Below are 24,531 nucleotides of genomic sequence, written 5' to 3' on the forward strand. Positions count from 1 at the left end.
AGCAATAAGCTGACTTTGAATAAAAAAGAACACCGCTTGGGGGGGGGGCGAAAGCCCTACTAAGCAGGTATATACAAAAGTATGAAGGCTAATTGCTTAACGCATTGTAAGCCACCCTGAGTCTCCGGAGAAGGGCGGCATATAAATTGAACCAATAAATAAATAAATAAATTTGGTGAGAACACAAGAAGAAAACCAAGGTAGGTGAAGACTTAAGATCCCAGCATTGTTTATAATTTTGTGCAAATGTATGTCATTTGATTGATGACAGTAATCATGGGTTAAGCCTGTTAAGGTAGCCGGAATGAAATAACAATGCTCTCCCAAATATGTGTTATCCATAAATGCCACTTAAATAAAACTGATAATTTTAGATCAGAACTCTATAGTGCATTTTTTCTTGTCCTACAAAAAACCATGATTATCAACTCTGACAGCTAATGTCCTCCTTAACTACAATTGAATCTATGGTGACAGCTAAATGTCACAGCAGCAGCAGCAGCATACTTTATTGCGGTCATAGACCAAAAACCAAAACATCCAAGACACATAGCTGGCACACGACCAGACTGAAGTGCAAAACAGCGACAAGATCAGTGGTGAAAACCGCTCCGTCAAACTCACAGTTCATGTATTTTAAATTTTTTGCTCCAATCTATATGGACTATAGTCGATTAAAGACTGTGGTTGATTGAAAATAGGTCAGGATGAAGATTGGATTTTTCAGGTTTCTTGGCAGAAAGATGGACAGTTCCCAAGATGTCTTCCCTATTGCCTGGGTTGTTCCTTGGGCCTGCCTGCTCAGGATTATGGCCTAGTTGGTGGTTGTAGGCTTCTTGAGGAGGGGACGAACCACCGCCTCTTTGAGTGTGGCAGGGAAGACCCCTTCCCTCAAGGAAGCGTTGACAACCGCTTGAATCCAGCTTCCAGTCACCTCCCTGGCTGCAGAAATGAGCCAGGAGGGACAAGGGTCCAATAAACATGTGGAGGCACCCAGTTGACCCATGATCCTGTCCACGTCATCCATCGAAACAGGCTCAAACTCAACCCAGATGTTACCATCAGGACAGGCCCCTGTCAACTCGTCAGACTCTGCCCAGTCAGAGTCCAACCCAGTCCGAATCTGAGTGATTTTATCTTGCAGAAACTGTACAAAAACCTCAGCTCTGCCCTGCAAGGGGTCCTCCCTCACGCCATGATTGAGGAGAGAGCGGGTCACTCTAAACAGAACAGCTGGGCAATTTTCTGCAGATGCAATGAGAGCGGCAAAATATTGGCACTTTGCCGCTTCCATTGCCACAAGATAAGACCTAATATGGGTTCTTAACTATGTTCGGTCAGATTCGGATCGGGAGGATCTCCAACCGCCCTCCAGGCGTCTTCTCCGACGCTTCATTTCCCTGAGCTCTGCGGTAAACCAGGGAGCCACCCGGGATCTGTGTCGGGTCAGAGGCCGCAAAGGCGCAATTCGATCCAAGGCCCCCACCGTGGCCTGTTCCCAGGCTGCGACCAGGGCCTCAGACGAATCGTGGGATAAGGAGGCCGGAAAAGACCCAAGCTCCGTCAGGAACCCTTCCGGGTCCATCAGGCGCCTGGGGCAGAACAATCTCACTGTTTCCGCCTCCCAGCGGTGGGGGATGACGGAGAGAAAGTCCAGCCTGAGGAGGGAATGATTGGACCATGACAGGGGATAGGTTGACAAGTTTCCCCTACCATGATCATTTATCCACTGTCCAGAGAGAAAAACCAGGTTGAGTGTGTGTCCTCCCTTATGAGTTGGGCCCTGTACAACCTGAGTTAGGTCCATGGCCGTCATGGAGGCCATGAACTCCCGGACTGACTCAGATGTCTCCCCGGCCGATGGCAAATTGAAATCTCCCACAACTAGAAGGTTGGGGAGTTCAACCGCCAATTCGGCCAGGACATCTAGCAGTATGGGCAGGGCTGAGGCTACTCAGCTGGGAGATAGGTACGTAATCAACAGACCCGACTGAACTCCAGGATCCTATTTCAGAAGGAGGGACTCACACCCTCCTATCTGAGGAATAGTGACCTCCCTAGGACTGAGACTTTCCCTAATAACAACCGCCACCCCCCCCCCACCCCTACCCTGGAGTCGCGGCTGGTGCAGCACACGGAAGCCTGGGGGACATAAATCGATAAGAGGGACGCCTCCCTCCAGCCCTAACCAGGTCTCCGTAATGCATGCCAGGTCCGCGTCCTCGTCTATTAAATCTCGGACGAGAAGGGCCTTGTTCACCACGGACCTGGCATTCAGATGCACCAGCCAGAGTCCAGGGCTCTGCACTCCTACACCCCTGGGGAAGCAGGATAAGGCCAGGGGGCTGGAGCACCGAGCCTCTTCTTTCCCCTCCCCTCCCCCCTCATCCCCCACCAACTTCAGTTGAGCTAGATGGCTGAACCCTGAGAGCCGCCCCCAGCTCATTTTTCATCCCCTACCTCACTGCCCTCATCCGCAGGAGGGCATCTTCAAAAGCAGGGGGGGGGATATGTGGAAAAGTCCTTCCAGTAGGGAGTGATCCCATGTCTCTGGGTAGACTGCCATCAGGAGGCAGGTACCATGTGACCATTTGGGACTCTTTGAACAAATTTTTTTTTATTGTTTTTAAAATTCAAACAAATCAAACAAATCACAATTAGACATTTGTGCAACCCCCCCTTCCCTTCCCCCTCCCCCGACTTCCCAGAAGAAAAACAGGGTATAGATTTTACCAAACATACGCTAAAATATGCTAAATTAATGCAAGACATTAAAACTCCCTAGACCCCTTAACTCCCCTTCTACAGATTATTCATCAACCTCCCTTTAAACACAAAATAACATATAATCCTTTAGCCCTAAGAATTAAAAAAACAAAAAACAATAACAAACACTAGTAGATAATACATACTTGATCATTTGGCTATTCCTCCTGCTTTTGTTCTCAATATTCAAATATTTTTAACAATAACTAAACCTTAATTAATCATTAATTGAACTCTCAATTCATTTAGTTAATCATTGTAGTTAATCATTAATACATCGATAATTAGGCCAGAAAAAAATAATCTTCCCTTCTTCATTTCTTTCTGTATTTTTTCCAATCTTTCTTCCTCCCTCCTTTTATTTTGAGGAGGTTTTGAATTTTAACTGGGGGTTGATGTATCTTTAAGACTTGTCCCTTTCTCAAAACCATTTCCTCTGGTTTAGAGCCCCCATATCGACTCTTCTTGCTTGTATAGACAGTCAGTTCATAGAACAAAGAATTAACTCGATCAGTTTGCAAAGAAAAATCCAGTTGCTGCATTTCAATTAATTGTGTGAAAGCCTCTGCCAAATCCTCCGAGACCTCGTAGAGCTGATCAGTTTCTTCTTCTTTCTGCTCCAAATTATATTTTTGAAAAGTTCTGTCAGTTAATTCCAAAAGGGCAGGAAGAAGGTTTGAAGATTCTTGAAGATCAGCCAGTTCCAGCTTCTCTGTCTTGATCAAAATGTCTCCTACATTGTCTTTATGCTTTCCTTCAAAAACATCCTCAGTTGCTTTTTTATCCTCCACCAGTTCTGTAAGTTTTTGTTCCATGATTGCTGTAAAGTTATTAATAATTTCAATTTGGTTATTCATGGCTTCCTTTATAAATTCTGTAAAGTCTCTGAAAAAAGCCTCCTGGCTCTGTGTTTCAGTTCTCTGTGTCATTTCTAACGCCATTACAGAGCCTCCACTTTCAGAAACCCCTTCCTTGGAAGCCATATTATTTTAAAAGAAATTTTCTTTTCACATCCATAAAGTCTCTCAAACAGCTTTCTCAGATTTATTTGTAATTTATTAAGCAAGATAGTCTTTTCTAGACCCAGCTCTCAAATCCAGCAGTTTAAATCCAGTCTCTGAGCAAAAGTCTATTAACAAGCACTTTCATTCCTACTTTCACTTTCACACCCACAAAGACGCCATTTCCAGCTCTAGCTCGGCAAAATGAAATAGAAACAATGTATCCCAGGAGTTAAGCATATACTTGCAAAAGCTTGTTCTCCTGCTTCCGTTCTGTCTGCTTTTTGAAATCAGTTAATCTTCTTCTTGGCAGCAGAGTCAGTCGCTGGCGTCTGGCTCCATTTAAACGGAGTAGCCACGGATCTGGAGCTTCAGTAGGCTGAACGGGGAGCTCTCACCCTCCAAGCCCCTGGAATTACTCTAGGGGCTCCCGGGGAGCTCTACCCTTGCCCACCGGCTCTCCTCTCCTTCTTCTCCCGAAAGAGAGGTTTTAAGCTGTCTGACAGCTGATTAGCGCTGTCAGAATGGCTCGAACGGAATCGCGGGGCTGGCAGTCCAAGAAGACCGTCCGCGACGCCAGGTGGTGCCAACCGGAAGCCACCATTTGGGATTCAAAAGAATGGTTAGTCAGATGTTATTTTAGGGGGGCCCAATCTGGGAGGGAACTCACAGATCACTTTGGTCACTCTAGATGGCGAGATATCTGGTGTTTTGGCTTCAGAGGTTATCCAGGCCCTCGGAGAAGTATCCAATCTCTCCATTAAGTTCTTGGGGCAGAGATATACAGAGGTTACATTATGTTACGCCCCAAATATGGGTTTCACAGGGATATACTGTACCTCCCAGCCAGGGGTGAAATGCTCCCGGTTTGGACCAGATCAGGTGATCCGGTAGTGATGGCGGCGAGTAGTTTGGAGAACTGGTAGCAAAAATAACTGCCCCCCCCTGCTCATGCCCACCCAATTGCCCATTCACCTACTTGCCCACTTGGCCATTTGTTGCTTCTTTCCGGCTCGCTTGCTCGCTTTTCCCGCCACTCGGTGCTTCCGGCCCACCTACCCCATCCCCGGCCAATACAAGTTCCCCTTTCTACACGGCCCAGCTACTTTGCCCAGAAGTTTGCCTGGATGATCAGACATCGCCTCGCCTCGCTCGGACGCCTCGTTGACTGCTGCTCACTCAAAAAGGTAAGCATTGCCGGTTGCGGCCTAGCGTGCCGCCCCCCCAATCCTTGGGCTTACATAATTTACGCAGCCGCTGGGGATCATTTACGGGCCTCATGCTACCCCCCTGGTCCCCGGGTCCCCATGCTTGCCTGCCTGGCCTGGCTAAGCTGCCTAGTTAACCCCCCATCTTTCCCCCCCCAGCCTCCAGCTTGCTTAACTTCGCTCTTCGGATCGAATCCCGAGCCGCTGGTCACAACGCCTACCTTGCTTTGCTTGCTGCAATCCCTGCAAGCATCTGAATCTCCCTGCCTGCAATCAATCAAATCGGTGAGCAACTCTATCTGCCTGCCTGCCTTGTCCCTTCAATTGGGTAAGTAACTGGGTTTTTTTCCCCCTTTGGGAGCTTTAAAAAAAAATAGTTAATTGGGTTTCTTTTTAGGTGTTGTTGTTTTTTTAAAGTTTTTTTTATTTTTTAAAACAAAAAATATAAAATACATCTTTTTAGAGCAAGGATTTGATCCGGTATAAAGTAAATACAATTACTCACATTCCCTCAACCAATTTTGTTCCAAATTTTATCCATTTACCTCTTTAAAAAAAAAAGAAAAAAAATCTTATTCTAAACATTTAGATTTTAAACATTCTACTATGTCACCCTAAATTCTAAACAATTATTTCCAAATAGACATCATTCCAAATCTTTGTCATTTTAACAATCATATATATTCCTCATTTCTAAGACCCATTACATCGAGTCTATATTGTACCTCTTTTAAATGGCAACTAGTATCCATAATCTTGACAAAGAATATTTTCCTCCTCTCTTAATTGTTTCTAAATCAATCTACATTTCCATCTAAAATTTGTCACTCCCAAAATACTTTATTTTAAAGTCTAATATTAACTGATTCATAATTTAAATAGCTATTTCCCAACAGTGTTTTCCGCCACTTCTATCTCTATTTATTTAATTGGTTCACAGTTTGGCTTAACTATTCTCCAGTATTGTCTCCTCCACTTCCTCCTGAGTTTATTTTTTTGCTGGTTCGCATCTTAATCAGTTGCTTTCCAGCGGTGCTTTCCTCCACTCCTAACCTTACTTATTTGAGCTAGTTCACAGTATAATTTTAACTGCATACCAACGTTATCTCCTTCGATCCTCCTAAATCTATTATGAAACTGTTTCGCAACTCAAATAGTTGCTTCCCAGCAATGCTTTCCTCCGCTCCAACCTCTATTTTTAACTGGTTCACAACTGTCTTTCAGTTGCTCTCCAGGTATATTTTCCTCCACTCCTAACTTTTTATTTTTTGGCTAGTTCACAGTTTTGCTTTAACTGTTACCTAGCATATGCTTTCCTCCACTCCTAACTCTAATGGCTGGTTCACAGCTTTACTTCGGCTGTTTTCCAGCTCGTGCTTTCCTCTACTCCTAACTCTTATTTTTATTTTTAACTGGTTCCCAGTTTTGCCTTAACTGTTCTCCAGTATGATGCTTTCCTCCACTCCTATCTTATTTGTAAGACTAGATCACAGCTTTACTTTCACTGTTCTCCAGAATCATGCTTCCCTCCACTCCTAACTTCATTTGTTTAACTAATTGATAACATTTTATTTTAATTATTGTCCAGCTTTATGTTTTCCTCCATTTCTACATCTCTTATTCAATTATTTAACTTTAAATTAATTCACAATATATTACTCATATTCATTTTTAAATCCATTCTCCTCCATATCTTTAACTGATTCAAAATAAAAAATTATATCGACAAATACCTTAGCTCCTATTCTCTCCTCCGTGCCATATTTATTTCCAGTGAATATCAACATTTAAATCACTTTAAAATCAATTTTCTATAATTATTAAATCTGTAATAAATTCTTTTTAATATCCAGCACCTTAGAGAACATTTTCTTCTAAATTATTAGGTCTGTAAATAGAGCTTAAAAATTTCAAGTTTAAAAAGGTATTAAAACATCCAAAAATCATAATTTTCAATCATTTATACTCATTTTTTCCTAGTCAAATTGTTGTATATTCATAAAATCAACTTAGATAAAAATAATAGTGAAAAAAGAGAGAGAATAGTAACAATATTAATAATAGTTAAAATAAAAACAAAAGAAAAAAAACAAGAATAAAAATAGGAAAGAGAATAGAAATATAACAAAAGAAATTGAAAAGAGAATTAGAAAAAATAGAGAGGGGAAAAGGGACAAAAGAAAAAAAGAAAGAAGAAAGAAAAATAAAATAAAATAAAATAAAATTGAGAGAGAGCCCAGAGAAGAAGGAAGGTATCTCCTAAAATTATTCAAAGATCAAACTCCCAGACACCATTACATCCATTTAATTCAAACTACGGTACTTTGTTATCTTGTTAACCGGGGGACCTCCGGTTGGTGCCGCGGGGATACAGACGGGGAAATGGTGAGCTCTGTGGAGCTCTGCTAAAAACCCGTCTGCCAAGCTGCCGCTGACAGGTCTTCGGACCTCCCCTGTCTTGAAGGGACAGGGGGACAAGAAGGGACCCCTTGGGCGGCCGAGAGGAACTGGCAGGTTCCTCGGGGCCAGAGGCTTTCCCTTCACGCCAGCGGCAGTGGAATGACAGCCATGGCGGCTGTCCCGAAACTGCAGCAACCAGGAACAAAGATCGTACTGGAGGAGAGGAGGAGAAGCGAGAAGCGGAGCGGAGCAGGGAGTTTGAAAGCCGAGTGAGTCAACTTCTGCCCAGACGGGAACTGCCCGTAAATGATGGATTACAAAAAGTATGCCCCAGCCTTAACAGCGGCTGAGAAACATTGGGGCAAAAAGACTCAAATGAATGGTGGAGAAAAGACCTGTTGATAGATAGCGTTAATTATAGACTTTTGGGAAATGATTTTATTACAGATTTGGTCTTCTTTTTTTATTTTTTGTCGCTATTTTTTGTGGCTAAATGAGATTGGATTATGTTTGAGAGAGAGGAAGGAGAAGAGGAAATAAATATGCTTTTAAAAGTAAAGATAAAAGACAAACGGAGATGGAAAATATGGCTGCCAGCTGAAAAGTTAAAGTGTAAATTCCAGACTGCTTGTTACTTGAAAGATAAACTTTGTTGCCTGTTACTTAAAGTGGATTATTTTGAGAAAAATTTCAAGAGACTTGACTTTGGACATATAATCTGTGTATTGGAGGATATTGAAGACCAGAAAGAAGAAACTAAATGGAATAATGAAAACTGATTTATTAAGCATAACAAGAGAAAAAGGGCGTGGCAACAAAAGAAGAACATGATGATACCATATATGGAATAGTCAATTCAGAATTAACATTATTATTATTATTATTATTATTATTATTATTATTATTATTATTATTATTATTATTATTAATTGAATTTGTATACCGCCCTACTCCCGAAGGACTCAGGGCGGTGAACAGCCAGATAAGATACATATAATACAAATGTTAAAAAAGCATTAAAATACAATTAAATAATTGGCCTTGAAAACGAAATTTAAAACACCCCAAATTCTTTTTTTTTTTAAAGTTTTTATTTTATTTGATAATCAAACAAATATACAATATAAGCAATCATTCAATCTATCATCAACCTTCAACCCCCCCTCCCCACCCCCCCACCCCCGACTTCCCAGAACAAAAACAGGGCATAGACTTCAACAAACATTCGCTAACATATGCTAACTTACTGCAAGATTTAAAATTCCCTGGACCCCTTAACTCCCCTTCTACAAAGTCATCAACCTCCCCTTTCATTAACTCTAAGGGTTTTAAAAACATTAACAAACATTGATCATTCAAACCCTAAAAACTCTCTTAGTATATCTGTAAAGTATTCTTAATTCATTTACTTAAACATTTTATTCTCCCTCCACTTCTCAAAATTCAGATATTTTAGAAAATCTTATAACAAAAAGTAAACCTTAATTAGTCAATAATTGAGTTTCTGCATTTTCCCCTCAATCTTTCTTCCTCCCTCTATCATTTAAATTTTAAAACATAATCATTTTAATTAACCATTAATACATCAACTGCAAAACCAAAAAAAAAAAAAGTTAATCTTACTTTCATGCTTTCAGATATTTTAAAAGTCTTATAACAAAAAGTCTTCCTCCCTCCAACTTTTAAATCTTAAAACATAATCCTTTTAATTAGCCATTAAAACATCAACTGCAAAACCAAAAAGGTTAATCTTCCATTCTTGCTTTCTTTTTATATTTTTTCCAATCTTTCTTCATCCCTCCTAGTTCTGTTTTGAGGAGGTTTTTAATTTTAATTTGAGGTTGATGTATCTGTAAAAATTGTCCCCTTTTTGAAAGTGTTTCCTCTGATTTAGAGCCACCATATCGCCTCTTCTTGCTTATATAGTCAGTCACTTCATTCCTTGTTCTGTAAAACCAAAGATTATCATCAGTTCGCAAAGAAAATTCAGTTGTTTCTTTTCAGTTAGTTGTGTGAAAGCCGCTGGCAAATCTCCTTCTTCCTCCAAGACCTCGCAAGGCTGGTCATTTTCTACTTTTTTCCTCTCCAAATCATCACAAAGAGCAGGAAGTAAGCTTGAAAGTTCTTGAGAACCAGCCGATTCCACCTTCTCTGCTTTAATCAAAATGTCTCCTGCATTGTCATTGTGCTCTGTATTTGCTTTTGTATCCTCCAACAAATCTTTTAATTTCCATTCGAAGATTGCTATTTGGTTAATCATAGTTACAGTATGATTATTCATGGCTTCCTTTACAAATTCTGTAAATTCATTAATAAAATCCTTGTATATCTGTGAATCAGTCGACTGTGTCATTTCTGACACCACTGGAGAACTTCCAGCACTTTCAAAAACTCCTTTCTTGGAAGCCATCTTATTTTAAGAAGAATTTTCTTTTCACCACCATAAAGTCATAAAGTCACATCCATAAAGTCTCTTGAACAGCTTTCAGCAATTTGTTTGTAAATCACCAAGCAAAATGATCTTTTCTCCAAGCAGCTCTTTAAAATCAAATCCAGCAACTTAAAGCCAGTATCTGAGCACAAATCTGTTAACAAGCACTTTCCTTTCTAACTTTCACTTTTAGACTCACAACAAAGATGCCATCTTCACTTCCAGCTCAGAAAATTCAAATAGAAACATTGTATCCCCGGAGTTAAGCATGAGCTTCAGTGGGCTGAGCGGGGGGCTCTCACCCTCCAAGCCTCTGGAGTTATTCCAGGGGCTTCCGAGGAGCTCTGCCCTCACCCACCGGCTCTCCTCCCCTTCTTTTCCCGAAGGAGAGGTTTTCGAGCCGTCTGACAGCTGATTAGCGCTGTCAGGACGGCTCCAACGGAATCACGATGCCGGCGGTCTGAAAAGACCGTCTGCGGCGCTGGCGGTGCCAACCGGAAGCCCTACACCCCAAATTCTTAAGACAAATTTAAAATTGAAGAATTTTAAAATTTTAAAAAGTTTAAAAGAGAGGTTAGGCCAGGCCGGCCTACTGGAAAAGAAATGTTTTGATGGCACGGCGAAAAGCGCGCAGGTCCGGTATCCTCCGTATCTCCAGGGGGAGCTCGTTCCAGATGGCGGGTTCCCCCACAGAGAAGGCTCTCCCCCTGGGGGCCGCCAGTCAACATTGTTTGGCCGACGGCACCCTGAGGAGCCCATCTCTATGGGAGCGTACTGGTTGGTGAGAGGCTACTGGTGGCAGAAGGCGGTCTCGTAAATACCCTGGTCCTAAGCCATGGAGCGCTCTAAAGGTGGTAACCAAACCCTTGAAACGCACCTGGAAGACCACCAGGAGCCAGTGCAGCTCGCACAGGAGGGGGGTCACATGGGAGTGCCCCATCGCTCCCATAACCACCCGCGCGGCCGCATTCTGGACCAGCTGGAGCCTCCGGGTGCTCCTCAAGGGGAGCCCCATGTAGAGAGCATTGCAGTAGTCCAGGCGGGAAGTGACGAGGGCATGAGTGACTGTATTTAACAAGTCCCGATCCAGAAAGGGATGCAACTGGCGAATCAGGCGAATCTGATAAAACGCCCTCCCGGCCACAGCCGTCAAATGCTCTTCTAAAGACAGCTGTGAGTCCAGGAGGACTCCCAAGTTGCGAGCCCTCTCCATGGGGGCCAATGACTCGCCCCCAATAGTCAGTGATGGCACCAACTGACTATATCGGGATGTCGGAAACCACAGCCACTAGGTCTTGGATGGGTTGAGCCTGAGTCTGTTCCTCCCCATCCAGATCCGTACAGCCTCCAGGCACCAGGACATCACTTCAAGGGCATCATTTGTGTGGAAAAAGTGTGAAAGTTGGTTTTTGGGCTTTTTGAGGCTGTGTGAGGTTCCTGCTTGTTGCAGGGGCCATTTTGGGTCAAGCACAGCTGCTTTTACATTGTGGGTGAGCCAGGTGTGTTGTGTTGTGTGTGTGTAAAATATGAAAGTTGGTTTTGGGGCTTTTTGAGGCCTTTTCTGTGCTTTTACATTGTGTGTCATCAGCTCCTTTTTTTTCTTTTTGCAGTAGCTGCCGCCTTTAACAGGAAGGATGAAAAGGCAACAGACTTTGATGGGTTTCTTGGCCAAGAAACCAAAACTTGAACAACTACCAGCAGAAGTGGAACAAAAACCATCCCCTCCGCTACAAGCACCACCACCTGAAACTGGAGAAAGCAGCAAATCAAGTATAGAGTCACCTGCCGCACCTGAAATCGGAAGCATTCTTCCAGACTGCTGGACCATGCAACAGTACAGCTACTTCCAAGAGAAGTATGACGGGTTGGAGGTTTCAAACAAGAAACTGGGTTGTACATACTGTGCGAAACATGGCTTCGCAATGGAGAGTGGTATTCATATGTCTGAAGAGTGGAAGCTTTTCAAGATTGTGCTGGCTGGGAAAAACAAGGAAGTGCACCAGGCGTCTCACTAGAAGAAAATGAGAGAACATTTTGTATCGAAATCACACACCATTTGTAGAGACAACGTAAAACAAGCTAAGCAGGAAGCCTGGTCAGCAATGGACAAGATTTCTGAAAGGCAATTTGGCACCACTTCTAAAATGTTCAAAACTGTTTATAGCCTGGCAAAAGCATGCAGACCAATTTCAAGCATAGAGGAATTGATAGAATTACAAACTGAAAATGGGGTAGATCTGGGAGTAGGATTGCATTCAAGGCCAACAGTTGTGAAAATAGTTGAGTGCATTCCAAACGAAATTAAAACCCAAATGTCTTTCAACATCATTGCACAGAATCTGAAAATATGCCTAATCATTGATGAAGCCTCAACAGTATCCTGCAAACCAGTTCTGATAGTTTTCTTAAAAGTTGAGGACTCAGAGGATCCACCAACTATTTTTGTTGAGCTTGTTGAATTGAAGAAACAAGATGCAGAGACAATATGTTCTGCAGTTTTTGAAAGTTTACATAAGGTTGGATTTACCCGGGACTACCTACAAAAAAATTTAATAGCGTTCTGCTCTGATGGTGCCAGAGTGATGCTTGGGAGAAAATCTGAAGTGAGCACCAGAATAGCAAAAGAGTTTCCAAACATCATCATATGGCACTGCTTGAACCATCGCCTCCAACTTGCTTTAGATGATGCCATAAAGGAAATAAAGCAAGTAAATCATTTTACAATTTTTATTGATAAGATATGGTCTATTTTCCAGCAGTCCAATAAAAACTGAATTGAACTTGACGAAATATCTGAGGAACTTGAAATTGACATCATAAGGATTGGTTGAGTTTTTGGGCCAAGATGGGCTGCCTGTAGTTTACGGGCAACCATAGCTGTATGGTGTGCTTATCCTGTGCTACATCAATATTTTCATGGGAATGCAAAATACTCAGGTATGGCTGCCCGTCTGGAAAATAAACATTTCATAAACGATTTGGCGTTGATGATAGACATTTTGGAGGAAATTTCACTTCTTTCAAATGCACTGCAAGCACGCAATACGGACGTAATAAAAGCTGAAAAACTAGTGAGAAGATCAATAAAGGCATTTGAGCTGCTAACAAAGGGAAAGGGCCCATACGAAAGAAAAGCTGAAGGACTAATTACCTCAGAAACCTTCAGGAATATAAACTTCATAGAAAACTATCGGTTTGTTGGTCTTCATCGAGAAAGACTTTTACAAAGTATCATCAAAAATTTGCAGAAACGACTGATGGACTGTGAGCATTTAAAAACTGGGAACCAACTGCAAGACACCACAAATAAACTACAGTTTCTACAGTTTTGGTGCCAGAATACTGGGATTTTTGAGGAAATAGTCGTTCCATGGGCAGCAGCTGAAGAACAACTGCACACATTTAGTGACATTTTCAACTATGACATTGACATCAACGGCTATAGAGATTTTGTGGAGAATGTCTTAAAAGATTGAAAGAGGTATGCAATTCCTGACAGTATCAAAAAAGCAAAACATTTGCAAAACAATTGCAGTTCTGTGGAAGCGGAAAGGTTTTTTTTGAAAATGAATGTGATATGTTCAGAGAGCAGAAATTGCCTAGCTGTTTCCAATCTAACCAACCTCATGACCATCAGCATTACCGGACTACCTCTTCCAAAATGGGACCCTATTCCTGCAGTGAAAAAATGGTTCAGAGAACACCATTGCTCAGCTAATGATCCGCGCATCAAGTGCAAGAAAAGTGGAAGTGAGGAGAGTACCACTGAAATAGCTATGTGAAGACATCTCAATGCTAAAGACGACTAACAGTTTTATGTAAGTATTTATGTACCTCTTTTATTGCTTTTTATTGTTTTGAGTACTTCTGTTATTCTTATTTATGTATTAAATGGTTAAATTTGTATAATGTTATATCGCCTTGTAGGTCATTATTATCATTGGTGCAAGAAGCGATGTTGAATACAACACTTTTATTGCTCTTATATAAGTATTTGTGTATCTCTTATTGTTTTGTGTACTTTGTTTATTATTTAAGAATTGATTGCATGAAATAATTGGTATATCTTCTTTTTAGGTGAAAAAGGGCAAAGAAATGATGTTGACTTGGCCACACCCACCTGACCACCAAGCCATGCCCACCAGATCACCTGACCACCCAGCCATGCCCACCAATTAAGTCACGCCCACAGAACCGGTAGCGAAAATTTTTAGATTTCACCCCTGCTCCCAGCCCTCCCCCCCTCGCTCCCTTCTTTCCCATTCACTCATTTTTACCCTGGTACCGTGTAAAGAGGGTTAGCCTAAGAGAATATTTCAATTATATTGACTAGTAAGACTCAGGCATGATGTGACTGATTTCAATCCATTTGGGACTCATCAGATATGGGTGGCCAGATACTATTCTATGGATTTCAAATTCTCCCGCACCCCACAAGAGGGTGCTGATGGAAGTCAGGTAAACTCCATGCAAAGGACATAACCCAATGCAACATCTGCACCTCTGCTCTGACAGCTCAAGGGCAGGGGGGCTGGAGGGAGACCTTTTGGAAAACTTAATTTGGTTTTCCCTGTCAGGCACAGAGGATCATGATTGTTGCTCGAGCCATACAGAAGAATCTAGTCAACTAAAGTTCAATTCTAACCTGAGACCAGATAAGGGTCAATGGAATTCAAGTGAGACCCCTTGTGGGAGCATAACAACTCTACACTTAACTTCAACTCTGCCTTCTTTTCCCCTACATTCTCACTGAGTTCTATTTTGAATTCTTACATGTACGAGGAACTAAAAAGCCACTTTGGCACTACAATGGAAGTGCTAAGCAAGCCGGGTCAATGACACCTCTCTTGCACAACAAAAGTCATTTTGGTAGCTGAGCTGCCAAGTGGAGAAACAGCCACCGACCACCGCTTGCCCTGGAGCAGCAGAGCTTATAAGCCATGGAACACTTGAAAGAAAACATATAAAAAATACCAAAGAGAACTTGAAAGAGAATAAAAGAATATAATGCAGATGAATCCGCTTGAGTTAGACTCTCCTCTGGCTTTGACCAATCTTCCTTCGGTGGCCATTTCTTTGGCTGGTTCTTTGATTCCTTCCAGGGTTGCTTTTGGCTTTCTAGCTTCCTCTTTTGCAGTCCTTTAAATTCCTTTCTGCATTTCCTCCCACTTCTGTCCACAAAATCTAGGTTTCTGAATGAATTTCTAACCATAATTGTCTGTTTTTCTGCATTGGGTTCAAGATTATATTTCACAGGGACTAGATTATTTCTGGGGTGTATTTTGGTGAATGATGTTGCTTTGCTATTCAGCAGAGAGCTTCACCATCTATTGCTGCATAAAATATTTTATTACAGCATTTTCCAGATGCAGAGTTGTTATTTGAATTGTTGAAATAATGTGTTAATAATGTATAGCTCATTTTCTGTACAAATTGTGGGTTCCTAGTCCAAAAAAATTGGGAAAGTTTTACATACTGAGCCAAGAGCTAAGGTAGATATTTTGCATGTATGGCATTTATGTCGCTATGCAGTGGAAAAATTGGGAAATACTGAACTGTCTCTTTTAACTCCTCCATCTCCATGTTACTCCAATGCTGTTGTCTGTCCTCCTTCCTCCCCGGACTATCTGACTCTGCCTCCTTCAGCTCTTACTGACACAGGTCAGATTACTAAACCTTCTGACTCTGCTGTTCAATCCTCTTTTCAAAAAAATGGTAGAATCCTGTAAAAAGGATTCCTCCATGCCTAGGGCAGAATTTGCTGAATTATTGTCTGTATGTCTTGTACAATTTCATCAGGGCCAGGTCCAATTGGCAGGACAGCAGATATCAGAATGGGAAGGATTACCTTATCAAATTTTGAGGGAACTAAAAAAGGCTGTTACAGAGTATGGCATCAGTGGTAATTTTACTAGAGGCTTGGTAGAAGGGATAAAAAATGGATATACTATGATTCCTGAGGATTGGAAGCAAGTTTTCCGAATGATTTTGACTCAGGAATCTGTGGAATTTAAATTTCCCTTGGAGGTTAAATTGATTCCTTCTCAATTTAAAGGCCCTCTTCCCTCTGGTTTAGTGGGTCTTATCTTGCCTCGATCTTCAGCTCATAAAAAGGGGTGCTTTGTAGTCCCTGGTGTTATTGATTCTGATTACACTGGAACTCTTTTTAGTCAGGCTTGGGGGAACTTTCCTCAAACTCTTCCTGCTCAATGTTCTATTGCTCAATTACTTTTGCTCCCCTATCAAGTCCCATGTCCTGGCACAGGGGCACGTGGGGATGCTGGTTTTGGTTCTACCTCTCCTTCTGTGGCTTTACTTCAGTCTGTTACTTCTTTTCGCCCTTTGTTAACTCTCTACTTGAATAAGCAACCTTTTCAAGGGTTGCTTGATACTGGAGCCAATGTTACTGTTATTTCATCTTTACAGTGGCCTGTGCAATGGCCTAAGACATCAGTTTCTTCTTTATGGGGTGTAGCTGGTTCCACTGCAGCCTGGCAGAGTGTGCACGATATTCAATTCTCTACCACGACTGGTAAGTCCTTTGCCCTGCAACCTTATTTATTTTTTATTTTATTCGGCTTATATGCCGCCCTATCTCACAATGGACTCAGGGCGGCTCACAACAATAAAACACAAGCCACAATAAAAATAAAGACTAAAATCTAAAAAATTTAAAATTAACCCATTAAAACCCTTAAAAACCCCATCATCAGACCAGGTCAAGGGATTTGAAAAGCCAAGTTTTTAATTCCCGGTGGAAGGTGCGAAGGTCGGGCGCTAGTCGGAGCTCCAAGGGGAGTTGATTCCAGAGGGTGGGCGCCCCAACCGAGAAGGCTCTACTCCTGGGGGCCGCCAGCCGCCACTGTCTAGCCGACGGCACCCTGAGTAAGCCCTCTCTATGGGCGCGAACCGGGCAATGGGATGTTGTTGCTGGCTGTAGGTGGTCCGCCAAATATCCTGGTCCTAAGCCATGTAGGGCTTTATAGGTCAACACCAGCACCTTGAATCTCACCTGGAGGGCAACCGGTAGCCAATGCAAACCGCGCAGGAGGGGTGTAACATGGGAGTATCGGGATTCTCCCATCACAACCCGCGCGGCTGCATTTTGCACCAGCTGAAGATTCCGAGTGGTCCTCAAGGGCAGCCCCATGTAGAGAGCGTTGCAGTAGTCAATCCGTGATATATTTATATTTTGGATATTCATACTAATATTTGGGATCGTGATTTACTTTCTTTTTTAAATGCTGAATTGATTTTGGATGATGACTCTTCCCCTTAAGTGGCTCTCTACTGCCCCTGTGTGGGTGGAGCAGTGGCTCCTTTCAATGGAACAATTATCTGCTTTACAGCAACTTGTTCAAGAACAATTAGCTGCTGGTCATATTGAACCCTCTACTAGCCCCTGGAATACTCCTGTTTTTGCTATTATTAACCTTTAAATCCTTTTTGCAGAGACAGCTGCAGCATGAGTCTGGCCCATACCATTTGCGAAAGATTCAACATTTACTATCTGTTGCTTTGTTTACCTGGAATTATTTAACTCTTGTAGATTCCTTTTCAGATGTTCCTGTTAATGTTCATTTTCGTGCAATAGAACCACTGACAAGACCGCTAGTGAAGTATTGTCTTGCTCTTGACCCTCAGTGGCAAGGACCCCCGCCAATCACGTGGGGGCAAGTGAAGGCCACTATTAGGATATGGTTTGAGCCTAACAAGTTGTCCAGGTTATTGGAAGAATCCAAAAGAAGACAAGAAAGGGATCAGTTGAGAGTGCAACAACCAAAAGAAGAAAAAATGTATTCAACTGCTTATTTTGTAAAACGCTGTTTTGCTTGTGGGGCTAAATGGCATATAGCTGAGTATTGTAAGAATAAGAAAATGTCTGTTAGGAACAATATTAGACCCAAGAAGGGTTGTAATTTAGCTATATCCAGTTCAACTACTGATTTTAACCAGGATTGTTGGGTTGTTGACAGTGGTGCTTCTCAATCTATTTCTAGAAATAGAAATTTTTTTGTTAAAATGGAGAAGAGTAACCAACATGTTAAACTAGCAAATGGCTGGAAGGTTAAAGTAGCTGGAGAGGGTGTTGCTCATTGGTCATTTAGTAATGAACCATTGCCTATGTTATATATTCCTGGGTTAAAATTCAATTTATTATCTGTTAAATCATTATTGCAATTTGGGTTTACAGTAACATTTAAAAATGATAAGTGTTTTATTGAGAAAGATGGCAAGGTTGTTACTGCAAGTTTAGAAAATGATTTATTTATTTCAAGGGATAACCCAGTATTGGTGGCTAAGTCTAAGTCTGTTTATAAGAACGTTAAACCACATGATGAATGTATTCATCTGTTACACCGGAGACTTGGGTATTTAAATTTCAGGACGTTAAAACAGTTCAGTTATCTGAAGGGATAAAGCTACAAGCATGTAGTAAATATCTAAATTGCAATGCCTGTAGTCAGCAAAAAAGTAGGGTAACACCAGCAAACCGTGTTAATGGTTTTAAAACAAAAAATCCATTAGAGGTAGTGTTTGTAGACCTAATTGGACCCAAGAAACCCAGCATAGGAGGTGCCTGCTATATTCTGAGCATAGTAGACCATTATTCAAGATACGGATTCTGTTATCTAATTAAAACAAATGTGAAACATTCCAGCATATTAACAACTGGCTACATTTTGTGGAAAGGAAACAGAAATTTAAGGTTAAATGCTTAGTGACTGATAATGGTACAGAATTTACCAACCAAAGATTGGAAAAGTTTTTGCAGGATGCAGGGATCCAGCATAAACGGTCTGCGCCTTACAGAACAGAGCACAATTCGTATATCGAAAGAAGAGGTCAAACATTACAAGCCATGACTAGAACTATGTTGGCAGATTCTGGTTTGCCTGAAAATTTATGGGGTGAGGCTGTTATGTGTGCTAACCATGTGTTAAACAACGTGGTTCATTCCTCTACAGGAGAAATACCATTCACCTTATGGCATGGGAGGAAACCAAATCTTAGTTACTTACACACATTTGGAACCCCAGCTTGGGTACATATTCCATCTAGTTTAAGGAGAAAGGATCAACAGAGAGCCAGAAAAATGTTTTTCGTTGGCTATGAATCAAATCATAGGTCTTTTAGATTTTGGGCACAGGGAACTACTAGTGTTTATTGTAGTGCAAGTGCTAAATTTCTAGAGCACGTAGGATGGGATAAACTAGAGAGTGCAGGTTATAGACATGATAATAATACTGTTAGTATAAAGCATCATATTCCTGATGATATTCCTGAGGATTTAGATGATGTAGAGTCCTCTATCAAGGAGGAAGAACAGGAAGTAGGTTTAGGGGAGGAGTCAGATGGATCATCTGCAGTAAGTCCTGTATTACCTAGGAGATCTACTAGGGAAAGGCATCCACTTGATCGATATAAAGCAACTGTAGTTTGCCAAGTGTATCCAAAGCAACATGGTTAAGTTGGAATATTGTATGTCGGAAGACAATATTGCTGATAATTTTACCAAAGCACAAGGTGCTATAAAACATAGAACGTGTTGTGAAAGCTATGGATTAAGAATCTAGACTGTATATATTGACCTGTCCAAAGGGGAGAATGTTAGGATATGGTTTGAGCCTAACAAGTTGTCCAGGCAATATATGTGTTCTGTGTCTTTAATATGAATATGTATTATGTGATTTTAAGGTTTTCTTGCTGATTCATGGTAATGCTGAGTCATGCTGTAATTAGGTAATGACTGGTTGTGAGAGTATTTAAGCAAGGGATTGTAACGTATTCAGTTTGATGATGAAGCTGCTATGATATGCTGCCATTGTGTATGAAGATGATGTGATATGCTACCAGATTATTATAAACTGCCATTGTGAGGAGTTGCTAACATTCTGCTAATCATCGCTGGATGGATCTGTTATCATTGTGGTTTGTGAACCAGAGTGAGTTTGTTATTCTAACCAACTACTGTCTGTTTGGTGGGAAGATATCTGTAACTACTGGACTGATTTAAATGGCAAAGACTTGGAATTTGTTTAAAGACTATGAGACTGTTTTTCTATTATAAAGTAAGCTTTTGATAAACCAGTTTGCATATCTCTTATTCATTGCTCTCAGCAACGTTTCCTTGTGCATTTACTCTGCTGGTTGGTAACACAACAACAATATCCTTAACAGCCACAACATACCAAGCTCAACAGCAATTGGTTCAAGCTGATCTACCTCAGACTCTTGAAAATCTAGTTGCTGCTGTTTTTGCTATTATTACAGCTAATTCTGTCACAATTCTTTTTTGTATTCTCTTATCTTCTTTTGGTTCTGTTACTGCTTTAAATGACACTCAGCCTATACAACTTAACCCTAATCTCTGGGTTCGTCATGCTCAATATATGTTTTTGGTTCACGGTACTAATGTCACCCTGTACTATGAGCCTCCTATGGCTTTTGGTCAAGTTGCTTTCATACCTGATTTAATATCTTCTTCTTCCTTTATTGTTTCACAGCTGCAAAACATTCACCATTCCTGATTGTTTTCCAAGCCCCCAGCACAACTTAACTCGGTTCGCTGGCGTTATCTTCGTACTAATCAATTTACTAAAGGTTTATGTTTTTGTTGTTATGCTCACCATACTTGGCTTAACAATTGGAATGATTATGCTAAAGCTCAACACATTTTATCGAAAGTAGGGAATTATAGCTATTGTACTGGTTATTATTGATTATGGGGAACCTTTAATTCTTTATTGTATGGACCTAATTTAGTTCCAGAAATGTATCCTGATAATTTTCCTATTTTTAACGCTTCTGATATGACTGATACTGGATCCATTTGTGCTGGCTGGCAACTAAAAAACCCTAATATGTGGTTCTTTTTTGACAAATATGCAACCATCGTACACCCTCAGAACTATCAGTGTGCTGCTATTGGCTACTTTCCCCTACCTGTGCAGATTGGTGCTCTCTCTTCTTCACGACAACGCCGTGTTCCATTAGGTCCTACAATGATGAAGTCATCATTGATACACAACTTTCTTCTTTAAATATCTTTGGCCGTGCTGTGGCTGGAGCTATTACTGGGGTGATCACCTTAGGGGCTTACCCTGGAATAATAGCTCAAGAAAATAGACATTCTATCCTGGGCTTAACATGTTGCCTGGAGAAATCAATTAATGCCACTGCTGCTATTGTTCATGATCTCCAACATGAAATTGAGGACCTGAATCAGGATGTTCTCCAGCAATGTTTTGCTATTGACTATTTGTTAGCACGACAAGGGGTTTTTTTTGTAAATTTGTTGGCCATTGTGGATGTGCTGTTCATTTTCATTCTCTGAATAAGACTATTGAAGATGAACTTAATGAACTTCAATCATATTTTCAAAATAATGTTCATGCTATTTCTTCTCCTTTTGACTGGTTGACCAATTGGCTTCCTGATTGGTCCTGGCTTAAGCAGTTGTTTTTTTATGCTGTGATTATTATTGTCATGTTAGTTGCTTGCTGTTGTTTCATTCAGTGTATTCCCTCATTAATTACTATGTTTCGTCCTCTCCCTCTCTCTCTCTCTGCCTCCTCCTCAAATGTGATATATACAAAAATCTTTGTTCCCTCAAAATTAAATAAAAAGAGGGGACATGTAGGAGTTTGCATACGTGCAGGAATTTTCCTAATCTCGAAGGCAAACCTCAGATAAGGAAGGTTACATGCACGTAGGCGCCAGGAAATGACATTAGAAATAAGACCCTAAATCTGTAAATAAGAAGAGCAACAGAGGAGGAAATGTGATATGTTATACTTTAACTATAGCTAAACATTATAAGTGCTTAAGCAAAGCAGTAATGGTTAACCAAAGATCTTATAGTTGCTGGAAGACTTTTGTGAGCCAATGAGATGCTGACAAGTGCTCTGTAGCTGAAAGTAACAAACTATATAATGTCACTATGTAAGGCAATAAAGACACCACATATATCTTCATCCTTTGTGTGTGTGATCATTTACAACAATGTATCAACCAGTTCTTCAGTGGTTGATTTGATTATGTGCTATCAAGTCGGTATCAGTTTTTAACAACCATACAGATAGTTCTTCATTCATCCCTGCCAGGATGAGGCAGCATAGCAGGATTTTTGTCTGTGTGTGTTTATTTATTTAGAAAGCTTAAATAGCTCAAAATAATATTGTGTATGTTGATGAAGCTTCTCAGTCATCCAGGTAGAGTTGTCTGGAAGCTGAGTCATGGGAACGTTTTGCTGCTTACCCAAGCACCTTCTTTAGTCTTCTTCAGTCAGAAATGTTTTAACCCAAAAAGGAAAAGAAGTCCAGTTGCCATGACTCGATTTCCAATAGCATTGTTGATGCCTATAACTGGGTGATGTCCTTGAATCCTGATGTCAATTTTTCTGCTACTGAGTGGGTTGCAGGGGCAGCAGGGTCTTTTGGGACAATGATATTATTTCACTTTTTCTGTAAGTTGCATTTCCAGAATAGAAAATTCCAAATTCATCTGATGACAAGTTTTCCATGCCCATTCATATGAATTCACTGACTCCTAGATTTCTATCACCCACAATGTAATCCCACTTTAACAACAACCAGCTTTCTTGGTTCATGCTGCAGCTGTTCCATGTTCCCATCCTAAGGCTGGGGAATCGGCTCTGAACTTTCCCCCCAGTTCTGGTTACATCAGCACCTGGAACAGCTGGAGGCTTTTGACACAGTCCTTGGCTCTTCCCCGGTACTTCCAGGCCTGGGATGTGGGCGGTCTCCTTTTGGTATCCTTTTTGTTGAGCTTCTTTCCGTGGGTGTGGGTGTGTGTTGTGGCATATCTGAATAAATAACTTGGCATTGCTATCTTCCACAGGCAGGAGAGTTGCTACAACCTTTCCTGGGCCTACCTCGTCACAACTCAGCCAGGGGTCTCCCTTGGGGATTTATGCCAGTCCTGAATGACCCTCTGCTGGCAGCCTGGGCATTGTGCCAGTCTTTTAAGGTGGCTCAGGTTTACTTTGTTCATAATGCCATTTTTTGATGGGGGGGGGGCATTTGGTAGAACTATGTTAGTATCCTGCTGACACTGATGTCCATGACTGATGTCTGTTTATTCCTCAGAATATAGCCTGCTTAGAGACCTCTAAGTCCCACAGTGGGACTTTTAAAGGCTACTAAGTTTGCAAACCACTCTTTTTGAACACAAAATTTCTCATTAATTACTTCTAAACTATTACAGTTGCCAGATCAAGATAATGGCTTAGAAAAGGATGTCTTACTGGATTTATAAAAGAAATTTACTTAGATTTTAAGTTTTTAAAGGAAAATAAAATGATAAATCAAGAGATTGACCTGGATAATTATTCCCTACTGAAAAAAGAGGCTTGTTAAAGTCGTGAAGAATTATGTGCAATGAGGCAAAGGAGAAATGAATAGAAATTAAATACTATGACAATATTTGAATGAATGAAAGCTTAAGATTGTTAGAAGTAAAAGAAAGGAGAAATGGGATATTGAGTTAAAAGATACCATAATTGTTTGCAAGCTTAGAGGGGATGAAGATCACTAAATTTACTTATACTTGTAATGAAGGTTGGAAATCACTTTATTATATATACCATTATATGTTTCCTCTTTCTTTTCTCTTTCACCTCTATTTTTTCATTTCATTTCTTTGCTTTTCGTTTGTATTAGATTTTACTATTATAATCATTCTTAATAAAATTATACACATACAAATACAGTATGTGTGTGTATGTATATATGGGTGTGTGAGAGTGTGTGTATGGATATGGATAGATATATAGACACATATGCATACGTATACACATACACACAGAATTTATATTATATTATACTATATTATACTATATTATACTATATTATACTATACTATATTATATTATATTATATTATATTATATTATATTATATTAAACATTACATTACATTACATTACATTACATTATTATAATCGTACAGTATATATTGTGCAATATAATACAATTGCAGCTAACTGGCATATCTATGACTGTCCTCTATCCACCATCTATTCCTTGAGTTCCTTGAGCTCAGGCATGACGGTGGTATTTATATTTTATATTTATTTGCACACATAAAACACACACACACACACACACACACACACACACACACACACAAGAATGCTCAGCCATGCAGCCATTTTTTAAAGAAACAGACTGGTCAATGAGATTCCAGAAGTCTGGTAAACCAGTTTTTATAAGGAGTCCCTATGACACCTAAATGGTGTTTTGTGAAGCCCACAACAGTGTTAAGTGGACAGAAGCCTCAAGATAAAGAAGGCTCCCAATCCTCCTTCATGGAAGAAGACCTATCCACAGCAACCTCAACAGCCAACAGAGTCTGACTGAAGTGTTATCACCAAGATGGTGAAGGAGGCATCACAGATCGTATGTAAAGACTTGTACTGGAAGAAGACAGAAGACACTACTTTAAAAATGAAACAGCTAAGAATTTATTTGGGTTTTTTTTGTAGCAAGATGGCTAAAGGTTGTATAATGAAGATATTTTCTTCTAAAACGGTTAATGGGTCATGTCTCAGTCTTAAAGAGCCTTTGAGCATATTTTTGTCATGAAACAAATGTTCCAGTAAAGTAGAAACCACCATGAGCATATATATACAGAACAGAATATGGAATAACAGAGTTGGAAAGGACCTTGGAGGTCTTCTAGTCCAACCCCCTGCTCAAGCAG

General features: G+C 40.7%; 1 protein-coding gene and 1 pseudogene across 1 annotated transcript in view; one reads left to right on the forward strand and one right to left on the reverse strand.

Moving 5' to 3' along the window:
- The window catches only part of MAP1A (microtubule associated protein 1A), a 70,506-nt gene that overhangs the window by 41,612 nt on the left and 4,363 nt on the right, over positions 1–24,531 (reverse strand). The gene's annotated exons all lie outside the window — the stretch shown is intronic.
- On the forward strand, positions 11,441–13,282 carry LOC139323980 (E3 SUMO-protein ligase KIAA1586-like; annotated as a pseudogene).

The sequence above is a fragment of the Pituophis catenifer genome, unplaced genomic scaffold, assembly GCF_029215685.1.
Source record: "Pituophis catenifer annectens isolate HBS135680 unplaced genomic scaffold, rPitCat1.0.hap2 SCAF_14, whole genome shotgun sequence".
Classification (NCBI taxonomy): Eukaryota; Metazoa; Chordata; class Lepidosauria; order Squamata; family Colubridae; genus Pituophis; species Pituophis catenifer.